This window comes from Ambystoma mexicanum, chromosome 13 (assembly GCF_040938575.1).
Source record: "Ambystoma mexicanum isolate Mex_15411 chromosome 13, UKY_AmexF1_1, whole genome shotgun sequence".
In the NCBI taxonomy this organism is placed as follows: Eukaryota; Metazoa; Chordata; class Amphibia; order Caudata; family Ambystomatidae; genus Ambystoma; species Ambystoma mexicanum.
Window position 1 is genome coordinate 553219656 of NC_090938.1, and position 17242 is coordinate 553236897.

A 17242-nucleotide genomic window follows, 5' to 3' on the forward strand; every position below is an offset into this window, starting at 1 on the left:
GTGAGACTCTGTGTAGTGCATTCCTAAAACACTAACTTCATGGAAATAACATGTTTTTCAGATATGGAAAGTAACGCATAGTGTTGTAAAGTGATTTTGTCATGGACCACGTCCTTGGCCCAAGTGAAGAAACTGAGATTTTAGGCCCGCTTTCCTGGTTCTATCATTTGCAATTCGGGAAGTATACTATGGGGTAATTACAGGTATGGTGTTGCAGTAAAAGTTGCCCATAACAGAATTCCCATTACTTTTACCAAACCTCCAAACTAAGAGGTTGCAGGTAAAGTGGAGGAAAGAAGTCTTGCACTTGTCTGGAGGTATTTTCTCTAGTTTACCTCCAAAAACTGGAGCGATTACTTCTGGTGGAATTAAAACCTATGGTCATTCTTCAAAGTCCTCAATGGAGTCTCTTGGGATTCCATGAATGGGGACTGACTCCATGTTACCACTATTCATAATCAGGAAAATGTGCAGCTGATATGAGTGGTAGTAGCTGTAAATGAGTATGGCAATATATCACCATACTTGTAATGTCAGCCCAATATCTCCTCCGGTCCACTCTTTAGCTCTACATCAACCAGCCATGCTTCCTGCACTAGCAATGTTTAGAAAGCTCTTTTAGTACTATGTGGTCAATAAAGATGGCTTACAATGCACAAAACCACATGGTAAAGCAGCATGAACATTTAAAAAAACGTAGGCCCACAGAAATGTCAGTCTTTACCATGAGTAACGATTGGAGAAAACCCCCAAACAATGATTAGCGCGGTGTGTGTACAGATAAATACAATAGCATATACGTTAACATGCAAGACTATGATGGCCACAAAGCTTACTGGGTGGCGGCCCTGCTGGAGAGGTGTGTGTTTAAGATCTGGGGCCTGCTCGTAATGTCCACACATGCTGCCACTGTGAAAGGCTTCCTTGCCACAGACTGTCACCTACGAGAGCCAATCCCCTTTGCTCATGGAGAAACAAAGCAGGGCAGGTCTACTGGGTTATACTGCCAGGGGCGGACCTTAGCCAGAAGCTTGAGAAGCGTAATCATGCGATTTCCCATAAGTAGTGTGGGATAGTTGTATAACTTGAATTGTTTGACAGCATAATAATAGTCAACAGGGAAAAAAAAACTCCTGAGTTACAACATTCTGAAGCCAGTAATGTTCACAAACTAATGGCCACTTCTGTCATTTAACTTCAGTTACACTTATTTCTGAAAAGCATGCAGAATTCGAGCTATTATGTTGTCCCGTGAACGTTACAAGATTTTCTGCTGGTCTTGCGTTTTTCAATTTTTTTTTTAAAGCTGGTTCTGTTTAGCTCCCTTGCAGTGAACTTTCATTTTCCCAATATAAATGACCTACAAGTTGCGTATGTACAGGGTGAAGCAGGCGTGCCCTGCATTTTGTGGGTATCGCCCATTCACTCTCAAGGTGTTAAGGTGGAGTTCCATAATCCACCCCGTGGGTGGATTTTGGGAGGCCACCCTATTATGGTGAACCGGGAGACACTGGGGACTAGCCAAATCCAATCAAGGTAAGATAGCAGACCACCAAGGCTTAGCCTCGTGAGGGCTGTGAATGCGTTCTAGGGCCAAAATGAGTCCACACAGAACACCACCAGGTAATCACAAAAATATACAATGATTTATTAGGCTTTTAGAATACACAGTAAGCAAGTAAAACCTCTAATCAAATGTTGTCACACACTTACTGTAAAACAGATATATACATTCCCCCTTAGGAGAAGCAAGAAAACATTTGGTTCAATTATCAGTGCAACACAGGTAAGTACTCAGAGCATGACAATCAAGTCACTTAGAAGAACCACAGAATAGATCCAATAACCCTTAATGAGTCCAACCCTAATATGGTTTGGGACCTTGTTCCTTAAAGTTATCAGTTCCAAAGTTGTACTTCACAGGTAGGTTCATTAAGAGATTTGGACTATGGCAGTGGTTATGATAAAAAAAGGTTAAGTTCAGGGAAGGAAACAAACCCAATCCCAGTCAGTAGGGTAGGCCTAGAAAGGCATCCCTTACCAAAGTCAGGAAAGAGTAGTTTAAAGCAGGACGTTACGCCCATTTAACCCTATGGAGAACACGGGTGGTGGGAGGAACAGCTATGTCAACTTATCCCCCTTACTCTGATTTCTCCAGTGACCACTGTTGAGGTTCCGGAATCTGTCCAGACAGTCCCAGTCCCCACAACAGCGCTCACACACAAACCACCCCTTTTCCGGCAGCGCAGCAGCTTTCCCCAGGAAAGGGTATGCTATATATGGCAGTTGCTGAGAAGGCAAAAGGAAGGCCAACAAACAATATGGCCAAAGGACAAGCTAAAACCTAGTGGCACGACCATCTTAGGGTAGTAGCGAAAGTGCATGAGTAAAAACACAGTCAAAAACTACCGCTGCCACCTGCTCATCCTAGACATATTGCAAAAGTAAACAAAAAGGCATTCTAGAAAAAGTTATAAGGATAAAAAGTATTCTAACTACACTTCACAGTGATATGTGCGATTGTAACAGTACAAGAAATCCACTGAGAGACATCATCTCTCAGCACTGATAGTATTATTTTCTTAATTTGTTTAAAAGAAAACAGTGTGTTTAGTTAATTTTTACCCCCATCTTCTCCTTTTGAATAACATGATGTTGCTTTGCGGAGATTGGGAAGCCCAGGTGGTTTATAATGGTGACTTGCTTTATTGGGATCTGGTTAACTTTCCATGAGTACCTACTGTCTGAGCGTTTAGTTTTGAAGGTCATTGCATACGATTTAAGGGGTTTGATTTTAAGATGATTAGTCGCCAGGCAGGCTTGAACGCCATCAAGAAGCCTCTGTAGGCCCGCCGGCAAATAATCCATTAGAATTAGATAATCGGCGTAGGCGATGATGTTCACCCGCAAGTCTTGCCATCTAGGTGCATACCCTCCCCATGCCAAGCTTTTTTTCCATAGATCGGCTAGATACACATTAAATATTGTTGGGGCCGCTACGTACCCTGTCTAACCTCTTTAGTGATCCGGATAGAGTTGGTCAAATCCCCCTGACCATTTAGCTGGATTCTTACTGAGTTATCCCTGTATAACAGTTCGATCATTCTTAACAGGCCCTCTTCAATGGCCCACCGTCTTAGTTTTCCCCATAGTGCTTGTTTGTTAACATTATCAAAGGCAGTACTCAGATCCAGCACTGCTACATAGAGTGTTTTGCCAAAATTGCCTCCTATGTCCGAGGTACAGACAGTAGTAAGTTGGATGTCAGACCAGAGTTCAGGATATTCCTTATAAAATTGATTCGACACTCCGTCCGGACCATTCGCTCTTGAATTATTCAATGTTTTAATTGCCATAGAGATGTCTGTCTTATCAAACTCATACTTCCATATCTCAGGCATTATGGCAATTTCTCGCTCCTGGAAAGTGCTTGGGTCATCAGAGTTTAATTTTTTATAGTAATATTCACACCATTCAGCCTCCGATACACAGCACGATTGCAAGTTGGATTGCTGGTCCTGAGCACCAATTAAAATCCTCCAGATCGACTTTTAAACAAAGTTTTATTTTTGGAGATCTAGATTTGTAGTTTATGCGCCTTACGCCATCTACCGTATTCTCTTTTGTATAGTTTTATCCATTCTGTAAGAGCCTCCCCTTTTTGGACAGAATGCTTCAGACTTTTCAGTTTCTGCCTTAAATCTTTTTTCTTGTCATTTCTACTTTGATCAAAGACAGTAACAACATTTTTTAGCAAACAGTCAACAGGAGCGCCCATGATTCAAATCCAGAGGAGCCCAATTTAGCTAAAATAGTAGCAAATTGTGCTGGGAGAGTGACTTTGTTGTTCTGCTCTTCACGCAGGGTGACCCACCAGATGTTGAGTTTAAGATTGGCTTTATGGAACTAACCTAGTTTCCAAGCTTTATTTATCTTGTTCGTAATTATCAAGCCAGTAGGACCTCCATTATAGGCTACCCCTGCTGCCTCCGCACTGATAGTAAGGCCAGGCATAGCATGATCACTCAAAGACATCATCTCCACATTAAACTCATGTATGTTACTCCGATCCACATTTTTCAAGAACATATAGTCAATTGTAGACTCGTCGGCATGGTTCTGCCATGTGGGCGTCTTCACCCCTGTCTTCCCCAAAAAGTAGGTTAGATTGGATGAAACCCCATCTGAAGAAAATATGGGGGCAAGGAAAGCCTTCTTTTTTGTTAGAGAGGGGCTTGACTCAAAAAGGCAATTTTGACATGAGAGAGAGCAGAAGAGTCAACGGCTACGTCATGTCAACCGTGTGAAGAAAATAGGCCTATAGAAGGAAGATAGCTAGTTTGTACAAATATTGGCTATTGAGGGTCACAAACTGGATAGGAGAGAGTTTTATGATAATTCAATGTATTCATAAATTCAGACACACATCTAAAATCTGTAGGTTCACAACAGAAAAACACAAATGAACCTTAAAAATCACATTTGAGCCCTATCAGGCTTACAAGAAGAGTTGCAGACTGTTTTTTACACCACAGTTGAGTGATTGAGGGTTAGTAACATAAGTATATAGTGTGAATTCAAATACTACTTTTAGACTGATAGTATGTTATTGTTGTTCGCACATAGTTATGTTGGTGTTTCTAGTTTGGGATGGAGTCAGCCTTCACTGGGATTTAACTGTTCGCAGATGAAGGGTCCGAACTTTCATCAGGACGTAATTCAGAGTGGTGAACGCCTAGAGGGACAGATGACATATGAGAGAGCGTGTCAGAAAAAGGGGGTGACCTCACAGAGAGAATTCTGTGTAAAGAACTGCGTGCTTAGAGCCTACCTTGGAAGTATCAGCGGTTGAACATGAAGTTGTTTGATGCCTGCGCAGGTATCTGGCAGGGAGTCCGTAGCAAAGTCTACAGGAAAGGGGGTAACAGTCAGTTACCTGGATATTATGTTGATTCATAAGAAACTTAATTATTAACAGTAGAGAAGCATACCTTAGAGTGTAGGTATGTTAAGTCCAGCGTTGAGGCTGTAGAGTTCACGAGTTAGATGCAGTGGTGACCAGGACTTGATTTGTCATGTTAAGATGGTGGACATGGTCGCTGAGTGAGGGAAAAAGGCACAGAGTAAGCTACTATTTGGCTTACTTGGGATTGCAGATGGTGCATCCTAGCGTGAGGGTGCCTAGAATAGTTAAGGCAAAAAAATGATGCTAGATAACGTACTGGGTGAGAATACATTTTTGCTTGATGCCGTTATGTGCATATATAACACTCAGGCTGAAGAATTAGCAAGCTTGGTGCAGAGGTGGCCGGGACTTAATGTGTCATGTTGAGAGGGTGGCCAAAGTCACTGAGTGATCGAAAATGCATGGAGTGAGCTTCTATTTAGCTTACTTAAAAATTGCAGATAGGGCATCGTGCTGGATAATGTGCTGGGTTGGAATACATGATGCCGTTATGTGCATATAACACTGCCAGAGGAGTGTATTATCATGGTGAAACGCTAACAGATGAAATTGGAGATGTCCGGGATGCCCTAAAAAGCACAGTGGCGGAGATCCTTAAAAAGAAAGATGGGCTGTGCTCGGTTCCTTACCTGATCAGGCGGATGACAATTCCGTGAGGAGTTGTACGTTGGGGCTTAGAGCTGTGTCTGAACTCAGTAAAAGGGAAAGAAAAACAGTGTCTTTGTGCGTGCGCATGCGTAGTTAGATGCTGGCGGGGGCACTAGCTAGATCGCGCATGCGTATCATAGAGAATGACGTATGCGCGGTCGGGTGCTTGTGGAGACGCTATCTCGATAGAGACTTTCTAAATGGTGGCGTACGTGTGTAGGCGCCTGATTGGTGAACAGAGTCTTGTTAAGGGACGGCATTTGTAGATGCCGTTATGGTGTCATGTCCGTAATGATAAAACCATGGAATGAATGGAGGTACATCAACAACATAATGCAGAAAGTACACTTACAGTTTGACAAATGTCATGTAGTATGCAAAACATGTATTTTGGCAGAGTACAACAATTGGTGAGGCTTGCTAATGTTAGAAAAATATCATGGTACAGGCGACATTTAGATATCACATTGCACGGCACTTTAATGGTATAGTGTCATTATAGTCTCAAAATGCATAAGAGATTAGGCAAGTATGTACAGCATGGTTGTAGGTGCCTGGTTGAATTACAGAATACTCGCATATTTGTTGGCTAAAGGCAGGTAGTATGTATCATAGTCATGAGCAAGTAATTTGTGTGTGCTGATTATAGTCACATGATTCAAGGAGCAACACAAAAATAAATGATTCAAAAACAACTGATATGCTTTTGTTGGCCATAGTTGAGAAAGGGTAGTGATGTTGGTGTGCCTTAGAGGTTGGCATAGGAAGGAGGATGTTGTTGTTTAGAAAGAATGTTGTTATTTGAAGAAAAGGTTCCATTCAATTGCCACGTTTAGGCCTTGTTTGACTGATTTAAGACGAAAAATCCATTGTTGCTCCAGTTTGCGAAGTGATAGATCTCTGTCACAGCCTCTGAATGGGTTTTTGTCTGTTTGCAGGACAAACCAAAACATGTTATTGTGGGTATGATGTTTATCTTAAAAATGTGCCACCATTGGCTTCTCTGGAATGGCATTCTTTATGTTATGTTATGTTACTTTGCATTTATATAGCGCCTTATATACCATTGGTATGGTCTGAAGGCGCTGGTAGGTTGAACGCCCTCGGGAACAGAAGTTCAGGTCAGTAGAGAGAGCAGAGAGAGTGAAAGGTGCATGTGAGCACCGGATATGTGTTCAGCTAGTGCTGTATTCGTGTAGTAGCTGCTTCTTAGCGGTAGGTGTGGTGGTTGAGAGGTCAAGAGTATGTGATCGTTCTGGCAGGATTTATCCAGACCGATTGTGGCTGCATTAGGCCTGAGGAGATCGTCTGGCTGGGGGGTGAGTAACCAGCAGTGTTTAGTTAGAGTGATGGGGAGTATGAGGCAGATGTTGGTATGAGAACAGTTATACCGAATGGTGTCATAGTATTTCTGTGTTCTAGTTGAGTGGTGAGTAAGCGTGGTGATGTGAGATGGTGGGTTATATGTTCATCAAACGTTTCATGCATTCCAAGCCATTCCATGTAAGTCACGCAATTCTATGCATTCCAGTTCGCTCCATGCCCTCCTGTCCGCTCCATGCTCTCCTGTCCGCTCCATGCCCTCCAGTCAGCTCCACACACTCCGGTCTGCTCCACGGACTCCGTTCCGCTCCACTCCAGTTCTTTTATGCACTCGATCCTTGTATTTCACCTGTACCATCCACATACTTCCCGGTACCTTTCACATATTACTCCAGTACCTTCCACATATTTTATTTGTTCTATCCACATATTTCACCCTTCCACCCACATACGTCATCCGTTCCATTCACATACATCACCCATTCTATCAACACAAGTCACCCGTTCCATCAACATGCGTCACTGGTTCCATGAACATATATCACTCGTTCTATCTATATACGTCGCCCATTCCTTCCATGAACTTCACCCGTTCCGTCCGCTCTGGGTGCTCCATGGCTCTAAGTAGTCATCCGTTCTACACACTAATCCGCTCTATGCACTCATCCGCTCTAGGCACTCACCACTCTAGGCGCTCATCCTCTTTGCATGCTCTACGCATTCATCTGCTCTACGCACTCACCCGCTCTACGCACGCACCCGCTCTTACGCACCCCTCCGCTCTTACGCACCCCTCCGCTCTCACGCACCCCTCCGCTCTCACACACCCCTTTGCTCTTACGCATTCATTCGCTACTATGCATTAATTCGCTCTTACGCACTCGTCTGCTCCATACATTCATGTGCTCTACCAACTAATCTGTTCTATGCATTCATTCACTCTATACACTCCTCCGTTCTTACTCCTCCATTCTACACACTCCTTTGCTCTGCGCACTCTTTTGCTCTGTGCATCTATCACTCTCTGTGCACCCATCCGTTCTGCGCACCCATCCGTTCCAGGCACTCATTCGCTCTATGCACTCGTTCTTTCACGCACTCATCTGCTATATGCACTTATCTGCTCTACCAAGTAATTCGCTCATACGCACTCATCCCCTCTATACACTCATCCGCTCAAAACATTTATCTGCTCTATACACTCGTCCGCTCTATACACTCGTCCGCTCTATACCCACGTCCGCTCTATACACACATCTGCTCTATATACTCAACCGCTCTGCACATTCATCTGTCCTATTCGCTCATGCATTCTCCACACTCCTCCGTACTTACACACTCATCCGTCCTACACACTCGTTCGCTCTACACACTCGTCTGCTCTATACTCGCCCCCTTCTGCACATTCATGTGCTCTATGCACCCCTGCGTTCTACACACTCCTCCGTACTTACGCACTCATCCATTCTACACACTCGTCCGCTCTACACGTTCATCTGTTCTATACCCTATCCGCTCAACACACTCATGCGCACAACATACTCATGCGTTCTACACTCTCATCTGGTCAACACACTCATCCTCTCAGTGCACTCATCTCTTCCACGCGCTTCATTCATTCTAACGATTTCATCCACTCCATTCACTTCGTTCATTCATCTGTGCATTATCGATTTCAGGGCATGTCACTCGTCATACGCACTGGATCCGTTCCGTGCTCTCTATATTTTTCATGCACCACACTTGTCTCATGTACTTGAATTGTCTATTCTGTGTTTTCCATTTATGCCATTAATTCATACAGTCGGTGTCATCTATCTGTGTACTCGTTAATCTCTTGTATTCATCTTTCCATCCTCTTCTCTTTATTTCTTTCGCCCATTTTGTTCATTGCACTCATTACAGTCACTTGTATTCATCATTCCATCCTCTTCTCTTTATTCATTTCGCCCATTTTTTTCATTTTGCACTCATTACTTCCATTTCATTAATTTAAACCTCATTACTGTTTTCATACAATTTATTCTTTTTATCCATTTCACTGCTTTAATATATTTACTTGTTCTATTCTGTTTGTCCTTTTAGTTTACATTAGCGGTTATTAGTTGTCGCTTTCTAGCATGGATCTTGATTTTGTATTGTTATTTGTCTTATTGGTGTTCAAGATCTAGTAGTTTGTTGGGTTGGTGTCATTGAGATGCTATTGTTCAGTTTTTGGGTTGGTTTTCGTACGGGTTGGTTTTAGGGGAAGAGCCAAGTTTTCAGTAGTTTGCAGAAAGACAGTAGATCTTCGGTTAGGCGGATGTGGGGTGGGAGTGCGTTCCACAGCATGGGGGCTAAGGCTGAGAATGATGATCTGCCTAACCTGACTGAGTTTGTTTTAGGTATGACAAGGAGGCCGGCTGAGCTTGATCTAAGAGTACGTGGGGCGTTATAGGGTTTAAGCTTGTCTTGAAGATATTGAGGTCTGGTTTTATGCACTGCTCGATGAGAAATGTATAAGATTTTGAAAGTCACCCTTCGGGCCACTGGAAGCCAGTGCAGAGTTTTAAGCGCTGGGGAGATGTGGTCTCTTGAGCCGAGAGCTAGTAGCAGTTTGGCTGCAGCGTTGTGTGCTCTTTGAAGTTTATTCAGTTGGTAAGAGTGGACTCCGAGGTAGAGGGGGTTGGCGTAGTCCAGTCTTGATATAACAATTGATTGGACCGCAGAGAGTCTGTTGGGAAAGGAGAGATATGGAAAGATGCACCTAAGAATGTTAAGGTGGTAGTGGCAGGACTTTGAGACGTTGTTGACTTGACGCGAGAGTGTTAGGTCAGAGTCAAGGGTGCATCCAAGGTTTTTTATGAGTTAGAGGGAGTCGGTGAGTTGCCCATGGCAGATGGCCAGAGTAGTGGGTGTGGAAGAAGTTCAGAGTTGCCACATACCCTGATTTCGGTTTTGGAGGGGTTTAACAAGAGGTGGCTTTGGGTCATCCAGAGCTCTATGTCGAGGAGGCAGGAGGCGAGGTCAGGTCGGCGGTTGTGTTTTGAGTTCAGGAGTTTTAGAATCAGTTGAGTGTCATCACCGTAGTTGTAACACAGGATGTTGTGTGAACGAATTATTGGTGGGAGGATAATCAAGTAGAGATTGAACAGGAGGGCAGATAGGCATGCTCCTTGTGGAACTCCCGTGTCGACTGGTCGGGCTTGGGAGGAATAGGTGGAGAGTATCATTATTTGGCACCTATCTTTGAGGAATGAGGCTATCCATTTGAGAGCGGTTCCACGAATTCCTAGCGAGTGGAGGCGGTCAAGGAGGATTGAGTGCTTGATTGTGTCGAAGGCGGCGGATAGGTCGAGAAGGATTAATGCAGCGCATCCCGCTGAGTCTGCCGTGATTTTAAGGTCATCTCAAATTGAGGTTAGGGTGGTTTCAGTTCTGTGCTGGGCTCTGAAACCTGATTTTGCGGGGTCAAGGAGATTGTTGGCTTCGACAAAGGCATTTAGTTGGGTGTAGGCGGTTTGGTCAATGAGTTTGGTAAGGAACCTGGTGTTTGAGATGGGGCGGTAGTTTTTGGGCTCTAGAGGGTCGAGGGAAGGTTTTTTTATTAGAGGTTTGACATGAACCGTTTTGAATGCATCGGGAAAAATACCCGAGGAAAGGGAGTCATTTATGATGGATCTTGCGTATTCTCCTGCGCAGGTAGAGGCGAATATTTCTTTGAGGGTTGTGGCCGGGCAAGGGTCTAGCAGAGAGCTGGATGGTTTGCGGGCAGAGAGAGGTTTGAGAAATTGGTCAGGTGATATTGAACTAAAGGAGTCAAACGTTGGTTTCGCAGTGGTCACAGGGTTGGGTGGTATGGGCGGAGGGTTGCCTGGTGGATGTAAGAGAGCTAGTTTGGTGGTTAGCGAATTTGTTCTTTTGAGAGCCGTGGCGTAAAAGTGGAGAGAGTGTGAGTCGCACAGTGATTGTGAGGGGGTTGGGACGGTGGTAGTGCATGTAGGTTTGGTGAATTCGTTGATGATTTTGTGGAGTTCTTTGCTGGGGTTTTTGCAGTTTAGGATTCGGGAGTTGTAATGGGCTTTTTTTGCTTTCCGGATTTCGGCCTTGTACTGATGAAGGTGTCGGGCTAAGGTGGCTCTGCTCTCTTGGGTTTTGTCTTTCTGCCATTTGCGTTCTAGGTATTTATAGAGTTGTTTAGTGGTTTTCAAATCATGATGTTCACATATGCGCTGCCGTATTTCTCTCTTACTTTTACCAATGTATAGTAGCTTGCACGGGCATTGGATGGCGTATACCATCCATTTACTTTTGCAGTTGGTGAAGGTGTTAAAATTCCAGATTTTTCCATTTAGATCAATGGATTTCATATCTTTGGTCAGACAACATACTGAGCAGGACCCGCATTTGTAGTGGCCTTTACAGGTGGTAGGTTCCACAGAGTGTTCTGTCGTTCGGGAGGTCTAGTGGGGTCTGTGTAGGTATTGACTAGGCCGTCTTTCAAATTTCTGCTACGCTTGAAAGCAAACCGGGGTTTCGTTGGTTTGAATGATTCTGTGTGGAGGATGTTCCAGTGTCGTAAAATGCTCTTCTTGATCTGATTGCTCAAAGGAGAAAAGGTGGTCATGCAGGTGATTTTTTCTTTCTTTGCAAACTTCTTGTGGGGTTGGTGAAAGACATGATTCTCTACTTCTGTTTTTGGCTCTTTTTGTAGCTCGGCGGATGATGTGGCTGGGGTAGCCTCTTTCTTTAAGTCTTGTTGAGAGATCTCTGCTGGTTGTGTCTTAATCTTCTCATGTGGTGCAGTTACGCCTAAGGCGTAGAAATTGGCCAAAAGGTACATTTTCTTTCAGAGCTGCCGGATGGAAACTGTGGAACTCTAGAAGAGTGTTCTTTGCTGTTGGTTTTCGATATTAGGTGGTGGCTAAAGTGTTAGTAGTGGTTTTGTAGATGGTTAGGTCCAGGAAAGGGATGGAGAATGTGTCTGACTGGATGCTAAACTTGATGCAGGTATCTTTGCTGTTGAACCATGTGAAGAAATATTGTAGTTCTATTTTGTTTCCTTTCCATGTCATCAGGACATCATCGATGTAACGAATCCAAAAACCTATCTGTTTTTTTAAATGGTTGTTGATATCATAGATGGATTTGGCTTCAAAAGAGTCCATGAAGAGATTTGCTATATCTGGTGCAAATGTAGCCACCATGGAGGTTCTGTGGCATTGTTGGTAGAAAGATTTTTCGAAAATGAAATAGTTTTCTGTAAGAGCAATCCGAATACATTCAAGTAGGAAGTCAGTTGGTGGTTCCAACTTGGTTCTTTTGTTGAGGTATGTAGCAAGGACATTGATGCGTTCACGTAGGAAGATGCTGGTGTAGAGTGATTCAACGTCAAGGATGACTAATAGATCTTCTTGATCAACAGAGAGGGTGTCTAGTTTTTTGATTGTGGACATTGTGTCCTGAAAATAAGACCGGATTTGGCCGATGAATGGTCGTAGAAAAAAGTCGATGTAAATTGATAGTGGTTCCAGAACCGATCCTATGCCAGCTACTATTGGTCGGCCGGGAGGGTTTCTTGCATCTTTGTGAAACTTATAATAGGTAGAAGGCTGGTAGGATCGGGTTGCGCTTTGTCAAGAAAAGTTTCTCGTCATCATCGATCCAACCTGCTTGCCATGCGTGGCACATCAGGCTTTCTATTTAAGTAAGCAGTCTGGTAGTAGGATCGGTGGGTATTTGTCGGTAGAATTTTATGTTGGTGAGGTGTTTGTGGACTTCTGTGTTGTAGAGAGTTTTGGCCCACAGGATGATGCCCACACCTTTATCAGCAGGTTTTATCAAGTAGTTGTTGTTTAGTTCTGAGGTTTTTCAGATCCAGGCGTTCATTTTTTTATTTAAATTGTCAGGATATCTGATGTTTCTGTCAAAAAGTTGGATAGTTTCTAGAAGAATGCGATTCTCATAGGCCAGGATTTCCAGACACACGATGTGGGATAGCGGTGTGAAGATAGAGGAGGGTCTTAGTCCTGTAGATGTAGGGTGGTCTTTTTCTGGTTTCTCGCTAAAGAAATATTTGAGTCTGATTGTCCGGAAAAATTTGCGGAGTTCCACTTCTGTTTGGAATCTGTTGGCAGGTGTGGTGGGGATGAAACTCAAGCCTTTGCTTAGGATACTTGTCTTTTCATGGGTGAGGTTGTAATCGCTCAGATTGAAGATCGGTATCGCCATGTTTGGTTCCCTGGGGGCATCCATTGACGCATTCTCATAGGGTGTTGCTGGTATTGTCATAGTTCTGTTGGTGTTTCTAGTTCGGGATGGAGTTAGCCTTCACTGGGATTTAACTGTTCGCAGATGAAGGGTCTGAACTTTCATCAGGACGTAATTGAGTGGTGAACGCCTAGAGGGACAGATGACACCAACATAACTATGTTTTTCGACAACAATAACATACTACCATTCTAAAAGTAGTATTTGAATTCACACTATATACTTATGTTACTAACCCTCACTCACTCAACTTTGGTGTAAAAATCAGTCTGCAACTCTTCTTGTAAACCCGATAGGGCTCAAATGTGATTTTTAAGGTTCATTTGTGTTTTTCTGTTGTGAACCTACAGATTTTAGATGTGTGTCTGAATTTATGAATAAATTGAATTATCATAAAACTCGCTCCTAACCAGTTTTTGACCCTCATTAGCCAATATTTGTACAAACTAGCTATCTGCTTTCTATAGGCCTACTTTCTTCACACGGTTGACAAGGGGTAGCTGTTGACTCTTCTGTTCCCTCTCATGTGAAACCCCATCTGGACAAGAACTGTGACTACAATCTCCCATGCGTCCCTATCTTCCCCAAGCTACCTATGTTAATCGTGGTGCATGCTTCATCCTCCCCACACCATTCTCCTTCCTCGGAGACTAGACACTCACATTTAAAATCCCTACCTATTATAATAGGAGATATGGGGTGCATGACATTCCATTTGATCTGCACATTTTGTAACTCACTCAGAACCTCCTCAATAGGGGAAGCTATTGAGTTAAAGTAAATGTTTAATATATGCATCTGTGAGATCGGGAGGACCGAGCTCTCCGTGATCACAGTTGCCAATAGGGCAGCCAATTTGCATGCCATTTATTTATAGTACAATTCCAACTATTCTTTACTGCCATTATCAAACCACCCATGGGACGACCCTGTTTCCCTTTGGTGGAATGTTTATAATTGATCATCCCGCCGTCAATCACCGGGCTCTCCAACAACAATGTCTCGTGAAAAATGATAATGCCGTAGGATAGAAACTTCTCTGCTTGGGTTTTTTGCAGAAAGGAGTTCAATCCTCGTGTGTTCCAGCCCAGTAGATTCAATCTAGAAGCCAGGTCGCACGGCTGTGATTGGGGGCACAGTGCTTTCCAGCCATCTCCACCCTGCATCCGGATATGATCGATTAGTGGGCCAACGCTTATTATAGTCATGATGACATGTTACAGTTAGGCTTTCCTCTGGCTGTGTATTACACTCCAAGCCCATGTCAGCACAGTAGCAGTCAAAGCCCTGAAGTAAAATGACAAATTCTTCTATCAGTTTTGAAGTAAAACAGACAGTGCACTTGCCTAAGCATGAGCGATCACTCAGATGCACAACTTCAGATCTTGTGTTGAAATTGATGAAAGTTGTGTAATTGAGGATAACAAAGACAGTACTTTCACCCAATTTAGCGGGCTATTCCGCTCCTCAAAAATGGATTAAAAAATCAAAGGCTTCCTAGGGCGAAATTCGATCTTTCGGTCCACTCGAGTAAGCCCCACTGAAGCGAAGGCTGTGCGCTTATACACAAAGGTCCCCTCATTGGTCTGCGGGCATACAGCATGTTTAGAGTGGGAGTCACTGTCGGCCTCCTTTCCCCTAGGGCTATTCACTATTGGGAGAGCCCGACTCAACACCATCGCTGTAGCCCCTTGTGTTGTTGCATCGATTATGGGGGGGTTTAATCCTCTTTTTTTCTTCGCTTTCTTCCTCTCAACTACTTGCATTCATCATTCTTGAGGTTCCCTATATCCTTATTGTTCCTTATGCTCCTATTCGTATTGCATACGTTTTTGTTCTCACCGGGTCCACTAGGCATATTGATGTTTACCATTTGCTTTTCAGCTTTTACTTGCTTTAGTCCCCAAGGCCCTCAAGTTGTTTTGAGCGAGGAACATCGTTCTTAAAAAAATTTAATGAGCCCGTATTTCTCTTCCGATGGGGCATTTGTTTGTTGTTATATTTTCCCCCCACCCCAAAGCTCCCACCGATTGTACTGAGACCTCCTCTGTGCTCCTTCGGGAGGAAATCTCAAGGGGGCTTAGGTCGTTGTCAGACTCCAATGTCGTTATTGTGGGAATCACTTTGTCAGGATCAGTAGAGAGACACACAGAGTGTGATGAAGGTGTATGCACTTTTGCCCCAACACCCTCTGATTTCCACTTGCTCCACTCTAATAGTAAGATATGAATTTCTTTTTGGGTACTTGACTTGGCCCTTACTACATTCACAACTGTTTCATACAGCCTAATAAAGGACTGTAGCACAATATTCAGCACTATCAGCTGACTGGGGTGCAACTCAATGTTCTCCATGTCTGCCGATAGTTCTTTGGGCAAGGGCGTTAAGGACTTGTCCACCTCTTCCTTATCCTCTGAACCATCCTCGGCATATGAAGTACTGGCTTCCAGAGGGAACATCTGCATTTAAGTTTCAAACATCTGTGGAGACACACTTAGTCACTCCATCTGTTGGACTGAGTGCACGATTACACTCTCTAGGCTTATCCCCCTTCCGACGGGGAGATGCTGAGTCTGTGCTCTATTTCCCCTAGCACAGGTACCGGAATCTTGCAGACTGCGATTTCAACTGGGACAGTCGGAGCAGGTTCTACCCCTAGTTCAGCAGTCCATACGCAGGTCTGGGGTATTTCATTGAGTGACTTTGTTTGTTATGGGGGAAAAAGCCCAAAATGTTTGACTTATCAGGGGCTATTGACTTTCCTGTCAGAGGTAAATCACCCGGGGAACCTGCACGAGCCAAAGACAAGGTTTGTTCACTCCACAGATTATACCTCTTTTTTGAGCCTTTCAAATCTGTACTGGACTCATCACATGTGACATTGGAGAGCTTCAGTTGTCTACAATATTTGCTGGACAAGATGCAGAGCACAATTATAAATGAGCTGCAAGTGACAGAATTCAAGAAAAGGAGGGCTGGATGTCCTATTCACATGTGACACTCAGCTAATTTAGGTGCAAATATAGTATATTGTGGGTCGGTTATATTATCGATAAAGGCTACTTGCTTTTTTCATTATTTGGCAGAATCAGGCAAAATGTCTTGCATTATGTGAATAAGTGCAGCTTTGAAAAGAGTATTTTGTATGGTTGTCAAACAAGTAGGCAGTTTTGTATATTTGTAAAGCTATTCAATTGACCTTTTTTACAAATTAAGCCACCATCTACTGTGGGCTTCTGTGTGGACTTGGTTTTAAAATGCATATGACCTATCACAGGTAACAGTTGCCGCTTTTCTTAAATAATTGGAATGTCGCAAACGGACCTCATAGAGAGACTTGCCTCTATGAACAGTTTACCATTAATGGCTCTCAGCTATGAGGCCCATTCCCGACAATAGAGTTGTAAATGGCGGGAAGCCAGGCAGAAAGCATAATTCAGGGCCATATCATCCAAACCTTCAGACCCGACTACACACGCTAGACAACTGAGTAAACACTGTGGGGGTGTTCCACCCCGCCACACCCTTCCTGAAGCTACTTGCAGTGTAGGTGAACTATTCTAAACGTAAAGGGATAGTGGCATGAACATTAGTTGCTGCTGAGAAGTTTTGATAACTGGCACCTATCCTAAGCCCCTGCTTTCACTGCAATGTTTGGCCTTTTTCAAAAACTGTTAAAAATGCAATACTTTCTAGTAGGGCACTTCTCAGTTCAGTGTGCCAGACGGATAAATATGAATCCATAGATCCCAGATGCAGCCACGTCATTTCACCAAAATGCCTGAGGTAGCGGAAGTGACATCACATGACCCTTCATGACATCACAGGAAGTGATGTCATTTGACCCCACCCTGAAGTGATATTGCAGGAAGCGATGGAACACGACCATTGACCCGTTGACAAAATAAGAAGTGGCATCACATAGTATTGTACACTACGAAAAATACAGTAACGATATCACTATAATGTGATGTACATATCATACAAGAATGGATCGCCCTATGTATCGTTAAGATCAGTGTGTATAGGCCCATATTACCAAATTACTGTGAATGC